This window comes from Agelaius phoeniceus, chromosome 8 (genome assembly GCF_051311805.1).
Source record: "Agelaius phoeniceus isolate bAgePho1 chromosome 8, bAgePho1.hap1, whole genome shotgun sequence".
Classification (NCBI taxonomy): Eukaryota; Metazoa; Chordata; class Aves; order Passeriformes; family Icteridae; genus Agelaius; species Agelaius phoeniceus.
Window position 1 is genome coordinate 18,577,203 of NC_135272.1, and position 12,986 is coordinate 18,590,188.

Here is a 12,986-nt window from a genome sequence, read left to right on the forward strand (position 1 = left end):
ACAGCCCAAAAGATCACTCCAATGACTCTGGGGTTTTATTATCTTTCTGTTGCACTGGATCACCTGTGCCTTACGAGTCTGTGCATGTTACTAATCTTTGCAGAAGCAACCAAAATAAACAAGGAAACTTGAACTTAACCTAGGTTATTTTATTCTCTTTCATTTTTCTGAATGAAGGAAAAGGGAAGGTTAAACACAAGAGTGTGTGTAAGGAGACAAATTCTTTACCCTTGTTTTATTAGGTTGTTTCCCCCCACCCCTTGGCATGGATTCTAGGGACATGAGTGAGAATAGAAAAAATTAAATACAATTGGCGTTAAAAATTTTCCCATTTCTTTGTGTTTGCATTAGAAATAAATGTAAAGAAATTTTACAAATGGTCTCTATTAAAACAAAAAATAATTAAGAGTAGATATTTAGAGATACTTATGAAAAGAATCCCACCTGTAGAAGCTGGATTTCACTGGGCTTTCTGATGTAGTTGCTTTTGGATCCCTTGTCAATCTTCACTGCACAGTCAGGGGGAAGAGCCTCACAGGAAAATTATATTTGTATCACACTCTGGAAATTCATAAGCACATTGCCTGGGGATTTAAGAATGACAGTGCCTCATTCCAGGGAAAATCACCTAAAATTACCATTAGGCCAAGCAGTCTTTTGACATGGTGTAAATTATTTTGAAGAGACAAGGTAAAAAAAAAAAAAGGAAAGAGCGAAGATCATAAAGAAATTATCTTCCTTGACAATGTAGTGAAAAATCATAGATTATGAGAAATGTACTTTCCTTAGGGTGCCTAAGGAAAATGAACAGTAGCTTTTTCTAGGGCAGTGGGAGCAGACTGAAGCTCAGTCCTGTGCTGCAGGAGTGCTAGCCAGCAAAACTTCTTAACTTCATTTTTCTTTGAATGACACTTTTTTGGAAGTTATACAGGAGAGCCTTGGTGCACATACCAGGCACTTTGTAGATGAGTCAGGACACCTTAACTAAATCTATTCATTACCCTGTCCCCATTGGGACAGGCAAAAGCTGCCAATTTGATGTTGGTAATGTGGATGCTGCATTAGGGAATTGGCTAAGCCTGCCAGATTTCATTCCTGAACTTTAGCAGCCACAAAGGGGTATTTCTCTGTCGTCTGTAATTGATTCAGAGCCAGGTCCCAAAAGGACAAGCTTCCTTTTGTGTGCCATCTATACCAGGGTCTAAGGACACATAGTGCTACTACTTCTTTTTTTGGTTTTTTTTTTTTTTTTTGTTAGATCACAGGAAACCTGTTGAAAAAGAAAAGAAATAAAATCCAAGTTGTCATAAAATATATTTGTGAGCTTTCTAAGATAAATTATTTATTAGCTCTATTATTTCATTCTGGACCATACTTTCCGAAAACAGTCACAGTCAGTTTATTATAATCTGAGTATTTAATGTCAATAGTGTTACCATTTGGAGATTAAATGAGGTCTGAAACCAAAACAGAAAAATGTATTTGTACAAAAAATAAATTTTCCAGTGCTTCAGCTCACTAAGCACAGTACTTATTATCATCAGTTCATATTCAGGTCAGATTCTTCCTTCCTTTGAAAAACAGGTTGAAAAACCCTTTGAAGACTTTTCCCATCTTCCCCTTACCCATCTGGTTACAAATTTAATAATATTATTCATTATCACTTCGTGTTTCACATTTGTGTTCTGCATCTACTGGGCAATGCATTAAAGAATTCATAACAGTAACTCAGATACTCCTAATAAGGATTATTAGCATCATCAGTCCATCCTGGCAACATTCTCAACTCATTCTGCACAAAATATCCCAGAAATTTAACAAGAAGATATTAAATTTAGATAGCAAAATTGTGGGCTAGTCCCAGTATATTTTGTTGCCTGTGTGCTCATGTTTCAAATGGTTTTAAAAACACCAAAGTATTGTCATAGACTCTATTCCCAGTTTTCACCCTAGAAGTGACTTTGAATTTGTTGAAGCAGGCATCATCTGTCTGAACCTGAACATATTCACTGTATTTGTTCCTGGTACTCAAATACAAGAATAATCCACTATAAATGTTTCCAAAATGCTCACTAAACACAGCCTTACTCACATGAAAGCACACGAGTGCTCCAAAGGCTTAGGACAGAGAACCCTGTGTGTGGAGGCTGATCCCAGCTCAAACCCAGTGGTGCAGTGGTGAAACCTTCCTCCTTCCCCTTCCCCTTCTCCTTCTCCTTCTAGCGGGGAAGCAGAAGAACCCAGAAAGGGCAAACCCAGCCACTATAAATGTTCAGAGGTTTAATGAATGTGCCATAGCTTTCACCTACTAACTGCAAGGCCTTCTCAAGCAGACTCCAAATTCCTGCTGAAATGAAGACTTTCTTTCCTGGACCAGGCCTGGCATTCCTGGGGAACAATGGCCCTTTTCAAGTCACCTCTGAAATTTCACAGGTGAAGGGAACAGGGCAGTCATTCGATCCCATCCACAAGGAGCCTGTGAGCACTTTAAAAAGTGGAGACAGAGTCTATCATGGAAGCAGAAAAAGGCAACCTAGACCACAGCTCAGGAGACCCTTGTGAAGCATTAATCCATTTGTCTTTTACCTCATGCCACAACTTCTCTCTCAATTTTTTTCAGGGTTGGGCCACTCAGCCCACAGAGCTCAGGGAACAGCTCTCCAAGCAGTGTCCCAGTGCTTTGGAACAGTGGTTTCCATGCTTCTCAACCAGAGCTTCACTTGGAGAAAGAGCAAGCTAAAGACAGCTGTTTGGGGATGTGGTATTGGGTATGGAGAGCCCTCAGAAGGCACACGGGAATCCAGGCCTTTAAAATGCCCTTCAGTGAGCTCATTTCAGGAATGAAATATCACATATCACAGTCACTCCAGCTGATTTGTTAGAACAAGATCAAATTCACTAGAAAACATTCGGCATTATGAGTGCTGCCTGTGCACTGATAACATAATGAACTCAGAGCATAAAAAGGCTGTATTTGCAGATCCTTCATACTCCAAACATCCAAATACAATATTCTGAAGGGACACAAGGGTTCTCAGTTCTGTGAAGACAGCTACAGAGGACTCCCAGATGATTTGGTAAATATTCAGAATTCTTAAGCTAGAATGTGTCACCAGTTCATGTTGTAGGGGATTATTTTCTTTATATAGTTAAAAAAAAAATCCCAACTGACTTTCATATGGCAGTTGTTATATTGAGAAGTATTTTGCCTCTCAAATTCTGAGAATTTTTGCACTCTCTGCCTCCAGCATGTTATAGGGAATATTATGCTTATTGGACTTTCTTTAGGAGAACTTGAAGGATAATTGAGTTCAAATTTGAACTGCTTTCTGAGAGCAAATCTGAGGGAATTAACCAGGTCATTTGATATGCAGAAGTACCAGCAAGGGGGCAATATACATGCTTGAGACAAGCTAAATAATGGCTGACTAGTACAGGACCAATATTTCATACATGAGTTAGGCCAATGACCTAACTCATCCAGGCAGGGGAAAGTTGCTGTGATTTTATTCAAAGCTGATATTGAAATTGCTCTTTCCTAGTATTACAAGGGGAAACCTGCTTCAGTGCTTACTTCACTTCCTGTCTTTGTATCATAAAGAAGAAGCATTCCCCTGCTTTTCTTCCATTAAAAAAATCCAGCTTACTGTCAGGGAACAGATTCTTGCAGGCCAACTTGCATTTCCATCTTGAATTTGAATTCTGCTCTTGGAGAAATGAAGGCCTATTTGCTCAGTTTTCCAGTCAATGTCATTACCAGAACAATTCCCATTTTTCCTTATGAAAAAGTGAAGTTGATGTGTAAGTCAATCCAGAAATATTTACAGAGACAATGGGGAATGGTTCATGTGACTAAGATGAGAAGCCTTTACCTTGTGCAATCAAGAGGAACTGGGGTTAATTTCATATGTGGCATGTGGAGAACATTTTTTCAGTTTAAGTCCCTCTTGGTTTTACAACATAACTGTTTAGATGTGTTTCACTGAAATGCTGAAGCCAAGGTGGATTGTAACCTTTGAGAGGGCTTTCTAACGGGAAGCAAGAGTTTCATAACTTACTCTTTCCATCCTTCATTTCCTCTTCCCTCACTGCATACATGCAGATGGTTTTTAAAAATTCTTTAGGCAAAAGCACTAGGTCAGAGATATTCCTTGGTGCTCATTGCTATGCAAAGAATACACTTCTCCATAGCTTTCAGTAAATGTGGGATCATGGGACATACTGCCCTGCCTCAGGCCTGACAATTCAGGTCAGAATGCCTGCACTGCAAGTCCTCAGCAGTTGGTTTTGCTGCTGTGAGGGTACCACCAATGCCATCAGTGGTGTCTATGTTCCCATTGCTAAATACCTGTACAATTATTATATTTGGTCTTGTTTTCCTCAAGTTCTTCTCACCACACTCTAGAACTACTGAAAAAAATCTATCAAGCTCCCTGTCTATTTTTCTGGACATGCAAAGGCTGAAAGTCACACTCCAGGTTTCTTTGCCCATTCCTGGCAGTGCCTCCACATCATCAGGCTCAGCAGCAGGAGAGGGACCAGTCAGGGTGAGGCACCGAGGGGAGGCTGCCAGGGAATGCTTCTGGGGTGAGCAGAGAACAAGGGGGCTCTGGAATGTGCTCACAGGACTTGTGCTGTGCTTGGAGGTGCTTTCCAAAGAAAGTGGGTCAGCCATGCCACCCTCATAAAGGCTGGTGCTCTTTCCTGCGGGGGGAAGATTGTTTTCCACAGCCACTCCACCCAAAAGGCAGAGAAACAGAGCTTATTGGCACCAGGAAGGACAAGCTGGTGGGAAGCTCTCCTGGGGCAACTCCTATGAAAAAGCTGGAAATAGTTGCAGAAGTGTGTGAGGCAAAGAATGTTGTTGGAATACTGTTTTTTAATTATTTTTAAATTTTTTTAGGAGTGGATTTAATAGCTACAGTATTGGATAACACAAAGGACTTTAGAATTACTGGAGTGATTGCTCTTTTGGCAACCTCAGTCTTGCTTTACCACAAGAAGTCCTCAAGAACTCTCCATCATTGTCACACCTGGAAGTTCCATTTCAGCTTTTCTGCAAGTCTCCCTTTTAGTACAGAGTTTGAACTGTTGATGGCTTGTGACTTTGAAAAAACCAGGAGAACCACCTTGGTATTTGGGTTATCATTAGTCCCATTCAGTCCCTTTATTTGTACGTGTGGAAGTTGTTTTTTCTTGTTTGCTGGAACTCTGTTTCACCACATTGCTGTTTGGGTTGGCAGTGCTATGCTTTTTATTAGAACAAACAGAGGTCCAGAAACTGATGAAATATAAATAGAAGGTTCACTGTAGTCTACTCTTTTCAGGGAAAATAAACATCAGGGGGTGTTTAAAAAAAACCCCAAATAATTCTGTGATATACCTTCCTGATTAGCAGCTAAAATCTAAATGGAACATTCTTAGAGGTAGAACTAACCAGAAAGATTATGCTGCTCTTTGCTTAAAGGAACCTATTTATCTCTCTATTTTTATAATTATCACAAGTTTCCACTGCTTCAGACATGTGAAATTGATTATATCTGGCTACAATGCTATATGTAAGCTTCATCAATTGGAAAATTAAATCCTCAGAATTCCTGCAATCAGGTTTCCTTTTCCTTTTCCTTCCTACAAAGTAATAGAAAATGATGTGTGGGTTTTGTTTGGGTGGTGGGTTTTATTCCTTAAAAGAAAGAAAAAGAGTTTCAAACAGGCTATGTTCAAGGTTTTATAGGAATTTCAATGAGGAAGAGCAAGACAAATATAATCAATGCTATCAGTTGTAACTTTGGCAGAATGTGTTGCCTCTTAGTGTTCTAGGTGAGACACACAATGCCTGTCTGTTAGCACAAAAATGGATATTTTCCTTCACTGGGCTACCCAAAGGCAGCTAGTCTCACTTTTGAGTGCTGGCCACTGTAGATGGGCTAAATTTGTAGTACCCACTACCTGTAAAGCAAACCAAAATAGCCACATGAAACCTGACCCAGAGAGAAGCTCAGAACGCCAGGCTGAGTGTTTGCTGCTCAGCCCTGAAATGTGCCCTCTCTTCCCCACCTCACACCCTGCTCTCCCCACTCCTGGAGGAGTAAATAGGGCCATTCATACAGAGACAGAGAAAGAATTCTGAAAGTTATAAAAAACACCCTGTATGTAAAGATGCCTCCTACAGTGCTAACCACGACACTAATGATGAAAAAGGTCCACCCTACATGTGCAAACTGGCATCCTTTTTACTGTACATGGGTTTTTGTGGAATGTAGGTTTGCTTTTAATGACAGTATTTCATCAAGAGTGAGTATTTTTGCTGTTTTTACTAGTTCCCATTCACATTTGATTTCCAATCCCATGGGTCAGGATTAGATAGGAAGCTTTGAAAAGAAAAACCCCTCAGAAAAATAAAAGAAAGACAGAAAGACTGGAAGAATATAAAAAGCATTTGTTAATTCTGAGCTCTTGGTACCCCAAGGAAAGCTGTTAGAAGATGTACATTGGAGTTTTACCCTGACATAGATTTTAGGCCTAGAAAGAGCTAGCAGGATGCAGCTGATCCACAGAGCAACTTTCATCAGTTCCAAGCAAAAAACATCAGACTAAAATCCTCTTATCCCTTTGCAGGAATGAAATACATAAACAATCTCTGAATCTATTTAAGATGTGAAACAGTCTCACATTATTAGAAAAGCCCAAAGACCTTTTGACTGAATATTCTTTGTCAACAGCAGCAGAAATTGACTCATAATTAGGTAAGTATTGGAGACTCTTTCTTTTCAAAATAGCTAGTATAAAATTTAATCCTAATGAAACTACAAAGAAAGTTGCATTACTGTCCAAAAAAAAAAAAAAAAAAAATCTAGAATTCTTTTTATACCATCAGTCATTTTTTTTAGCAGGAATATGGTAACAGTCTACCAAATGACAATCAAATTCTACATTTCTTGCTACTCCATAGAAGAAGTAGCATATATATTTGAAAAAATGACAAAAGTACATTACTGTACATTACTAATGGCATCTCCCATCATGAGCAGGCCAGCACAGACCTATAGAGATCTCTGATTTCCATCATATTATTTGTTAAATACAATCCTAACATCAATCAATTTGTCTGTTGAAAACAGAAAAAATATTTCTTTCTTAAAGCTAAAGTCTTTCAAAGTGGAACTGTAAAGAATTAAGAAAAGTTGTTTTTAACTGAGTGAGGACTACAGGAATTTGGGTGGCCTGTTCATTCTCTTCTTCTCCTCTTCTTCATAGTTGTATAGCAGCCTCCCATTGCAGGAGGGAAAGATAAAACCTTTTCTGGTATTGATAAAACTTTTTCTGGTCTTGATAAAACTTTTCTGGTATTGATTCCCTCAGTCTACCCAGGTTTCACAAAGCCCCTTCAGGAACCTTTCTCAAAGGTCCACTGAAATGGGAAATTAAATAAGCTTCCCTAGATTCAAATTTCTCCAAACTTGTCAGTGGAAATCCAACAAATGCCCTAGGAAGTATTACATTATTCTGTATTCTGTTCATTATGGAATTCCCTTCAGGGAGAGCTCTGCAGGCACTCTGAGTTATAGAAGAATTTAGGCTCCTTTTCCTTTGTCAAGTTCACAGCTGGGCTTTATAGGATTCTGTGACAACACTGCAGCAAAACAACATCAACTTAGGTACATGGGAGACAGGAGAGTTGACTGAACGAGTATTGAAATAGGATCAGAACACTCCCTTAAAATACATTTTAAAATTCCATGGGCTTCCTTCCCATTTTGTTTGCTCCCTACTTAATCCATTTTATCAAAGTCATAAGCTTAAAATTAAAAAAAAAAACCCAACAAAAAAGCAAAAGCCAACCAAACAAGCAAACAAAACCCCCACAGATACTGCTATTCTTTCTGTGCTGAGAGTGCATTGCTGATGAGTTACTTGCCTCTGCACAAACTGGGGAGATGCAAAGGGAACTTCACTAACAGAGATGGTAAATTCGTAACTCAGCCTTGTAGAGGCACCTATTTTTACTGCTAGGATTAAAAAGTGAAATTGGTACACTGCTTTAACTGAATGTTTAAGATAAAAAGCTCCCAAGAGTTCAGATAAGACTGTGGTAAAAACGAATGTCCAGAGGAAAGCCATTCCTCAGAACTGCTCTGTGGTGGAAGCCACAGCACAGGACATTTCCCTCTGTGCTCAGGCTCTGTGCAGATTCCCACTGGGGGATGGCAGGGATGCCCCATCCAAGGCTTACTTTGATGCAGCCAGTCAAAATATTCCAGTTCATTACAAGGGGCATTTTACAATAACCCCTACAAATCTCTAATGTCTGGTGAGATGTTTTCAGTCTGCTTCCTCACCTAATGCCAGGCACATCACATGGACCTTTATCTGCATCCCTGTAAGTTACTCCTCTTATCATTTCCACGCCTTGTCAATCTTTTTTTTTTCCTCTCAATTTTTAAGTAGTATTTCCAGATAAATATTGAAATACATACCACATGGATAAGGTCTATCCTTCTGTTCAAAGTATATTTGGGGCCATACTGTGGGTGTCACTCTTTGTTCATCTGTGACGTCTCCAAGATTTCAAAAATAAATTTTTCATTATTTGAATGAAGAGGCAAAAATACAATGACTAAAAGTCTTCAACAACAGTTCATTTGTACAGCTTACTAGCCCACTATAAATCATTAATGCTGGAGGACAATATATACTGCTGGGTGTCTGAGCATGTTTCAGAATGAAAATAAGTTAATATAAGGTACTTGTACTCTGTCTTCAGCTATGTCTGTTTTGATTTTCCTCCTTAGAGCACACATTTGTCAGTGCACATGCATAAACACACCATGTGAGTGGATACTGAATAAACCACCCTATAGAGAGGGAGTACAATATTTCACTGACTGTAGAATGAAGCCCCATTTTATTGGCAGACTCCAATGATGCTGGACAATAAAACATTTGTACGTTTTGCTGCAGACAGTCTGGCTGGCAGTTTCAGCAGCTCTAATTTATTGTGAATAAATAATTTCCTGGAATCTCTGAGGAGTCATTTTAATGCTCCGAAAAAAATTAAAATCTGGCATGCTGTTAAATTTGTTTTCCGTTGTTTTGAACCAAAAATACTTTAAATGAAAGAATTTAAAAACCCACCCTGATTTCAAAGATATTACTTTGTAAATGTTAAATCTCCTAGTTTCACACTGGTTTTACACATGAATAATTTTTGTTTACTTCATCTTTATATTTAAAGGCATGAAAAATGCCAACTGTTTCCAGTTTCTTTTCGGTGTGTTATTTCTCAGTACCAAGCAGAGAAACTGTCCAGGTTAAAGGACTCCCATATTTCTGCAGAGTATATTTGGATGCTGTTTATGTTTCTACACTAGCATAAATTGATTATTACTTATAGCATAATGGTGATCTGACCATTTTCAAAGGCAATGTGTTCTTGAACCATTAAACAGAAATTCAAAAACTACTTCAGAATCTGTTAGAAGCCAACTGTAAAAATATAGATGGAGTCAATTACTTGATTCAGTTTTGCAGCCATCAGCAAAAAAAGAAGCTTTAGTTTCCACAGATGCTGAGTACATTTTTTCCATGAGGCACCTCACAGTTCCTGCCAGTGGACTAATATATAAGTTACTATTGCACTTTTATTAAATTCTCATTACCTTGATGTATCCAGGAGATATCAAATAAGAAACTGAACTAGAAAAGGGACAGATTTTAATCACCAATAGCATCACTTAAATACTTAACATGATTCCCAGAAACTGTACCACTCAGAGCTTTGTTGATACTCAGCATTATCTGTACTGGTAATAGGAAATTATAATGGAAAACACTGTGTAAATTTAATTGTAGGTCTCATTCCCTGTCATGTCAGAAGTGTTTTCTACAGACTAGGTACATTGTGAGGAAACAACCCATAACACAAAGTAAATCTAAGAAGCAGAAAAGGCTGCATATACATTTTTGTGTGACTAGGTAGCATCATCAAAAAGCTAAATGCATATTTGATCACTAGCTCAAAGAAAGAGAGGATCTTCTTTTCTGTGGCAAAGCCACATGACCCCTGTTCCCATGGAGTCACTATTTCCTTTTCCTTGCAGTCTTTGCAGGGAACCGTTTCCTTCTCCAAGTGCAAAGCCAGCATTACTTTCATCATGTTTAGCCAGGCTGAATGCCTGCAGCACACTTGGATGAAAATGGACAATTACCAGTGACAGGCTTGCCTGTGCCCTAGCAGAGGGCAGCACACCTGCCATGAGCTACTGCCACGTCTGTTTGTTTGGCTTGGCACTGAGGAGGCAAAAACTCTTTGCAGCACAAAAGGTGCTTCCCTCTGACTGCAGCAACCAGTCTCAGCCCCACCAGTGACTGTACCCCCAGTCACCTCAGCAACATCAGTACAAGCCACGAATTTCTGATTCCCTTTGTCTACCTGTGCTCCAGTTGTTCAAATCTCTGTGAATTCTGTGAGACAGGGGTGATGAAATTTTCTTACATAAATTTTTAATTCAAATGCATAAAAGCTCAGCCTCAGTCCTGTTTTGGTTCCTTTCTCTTTGGTAGCTCAAGCCTACACTCTCTTTCCCTTGTTCCTGAAATGAGATAATGCTTTCTTTCTCTTGTGATATTTGCCTAGCAGTATGGCATGTAGAAATGCAGAGTACACCCTGGCCCTGTGAGACTGACACTGCCCAAGGACTGCAAATTCCACACAGCCTACATGGTTCCTTATTTCAGTGTGCAAGGCAGGAATAGCACATTTCCACATGGAATACACATTGGCTTTTACAATTCCTGTTGCTTTCCAATAGTGTCTTCTTCCATTGATTTCAGCACAGTTTGAGGCAGGGTGTAGTGGTGTATATCAGCACTCAATAATTTTCACCCTAAAGAACAAACAATTTTATGGATACAGTGAAGTAAATATTTTCTATAAATGGAATCTAATTTAATTTCAGCCCAGGATAAAAGCAGATACCCCTCCAAGTATTCATAATCCAAATAATCCTACAATAACCAACACCCTTTATAGAGATTGTAAACAGGAATTCCAGATGGAATTTCACCTGGATTCCACCATTTTCTGGTATCTGAACTCCTAGGCCATGAAAACTGTGATGTTCAGAGGTACAGCTTATTAATCTAATATATCACACATAGTTAATTTTTCTGAATTAGTCTAAAATTTGGTGCTAGCTAACTTTGTCAGTCAGTGGGTCATCATTTTTATGTTCAATAGTGTCATGCAAAAAACAGATATAATAAAAATTGTATTAGTATGTTAACCAGGTAAAACCTTGCACTGCTAAATATAATATAGTACAATATATGCCTTGCCATAACTCCTATGACTCTTGATTCCTGGATATTTTCTAAAGGTGTTGTGTTTTGGTTGGGCTTTTCCCCCTGCAGGGCATGAATGAGACACAGGTATCAAGTTCAGGGCTGTGTTGAATTCCTGTGTCAGTGGGAAGGAGGAGACTCACCAGCAGGGCATTCAGAATAACTGAGCAGGTGTCTAACAGGCAGTGTGAGCACCTTTCACAAGGATACCCACTCACAGATTCATACCCAAATTCATGTTCCCTTGCTGTAGCAGTAGGGGCAGGAATTTCTCAAGGACAACATATTGATACTACTGAATGTATTCCTCATAGGCAAACTGACAATCAATCTAATTTCAGAGAAGTGAATCTGTATGTTCTAACAGTAGTAACATTGCTATTGGATCAATTATATTTTGCTCTTCTGAGGAAAAGATACTGTTTCATTTCCCAAATATTAAGCATTAGTAAGGAAAAATTGGTTAGAATACTACTATGTCATAGTCTACTAAATATATCTGCACTTCCTAGAAAAAAATACTGATATATATCTCTAGATGTAAATTGATATATGCATGTATTTAATAAGTCTCCTTCCAGTTGAAAGCAATTATTTTGCACTTATATCACAGTTATGAGCTCATGGAATTCAATAAAAACATTCACATCAGCTTTAAATAGATTTTGGATTAGGCCTTTAAAAACAAAAATAAATGCTCTGTAAATCTTTAGTAGTGCTGTTTTGCTAAGTATGAAATCTGTTAGAAATAATCTTCAGGGCAATTTTTGTTTGCCTGAATGTGCATAATTTTTTCATTTTCCATGAAAAAGTGCAGCAACAGTTAAAGCCAAAAGTTTGAAAAATTCAAGACTAAATACTTGGATATAATCATCATATATACTCACTGGCTGGTTTGCAATTTCATCAAGTATGAACAATCTATTTAAAACATACTGAATGTTCTTATGAGATCTTTTTAGACTCCTACTGCATAGGTTATGCATGTTTAATACTAAATCTGACTTCAAAATACACAGCAGCATGCTCTAACAAGTTGTTTGAAGTTGATTTTCTGGGCACCATGTCTAAAGTTCTGACATTTTTCATTCTGTGTCATGTTCCAGGCATTCATCTGTGGAATAATACAAAGATATTCCATAAGTACCTACAAGAAATGCTCTGCATTCTAAAGGCACTTGCTGTGTTTTTTACAGGACAATGAATTTGTTCTTTGAGACTCAGGATCTACCCCAGAGAGAAAAAAAGCCTCACCTGCACCTTTCTACTCTTTTGGAAACAGTCAAATAATTGATTAACAGTAAAGTGTATTTCATTTATCATTCTATTGTCAATTGGATAAAACAAGATTTCCTTGATATCTCCAAGGAGATCTATGATGTGGGAATGGTGGGTTTAACCACATATTGTGCAAGAGGTGACATCAAAGTTCCAAAAGCAAAAGTATGTAGTCCTAGGCTGAGTATTTATTACCTCTTTTGAAAGAGGTATGTCTGGTTACCAGAAATGCAAAAAAAAAAAAAAAAAAAAAAAGTCATATAATTTAATGACTTTGGAAGGCAACTTCCTAAATTAATGCTATTTGCTAAGATATCAGTTCCTGATTGTTGTGTAAATGTATAGACAGCAACTACTGGGTTTCA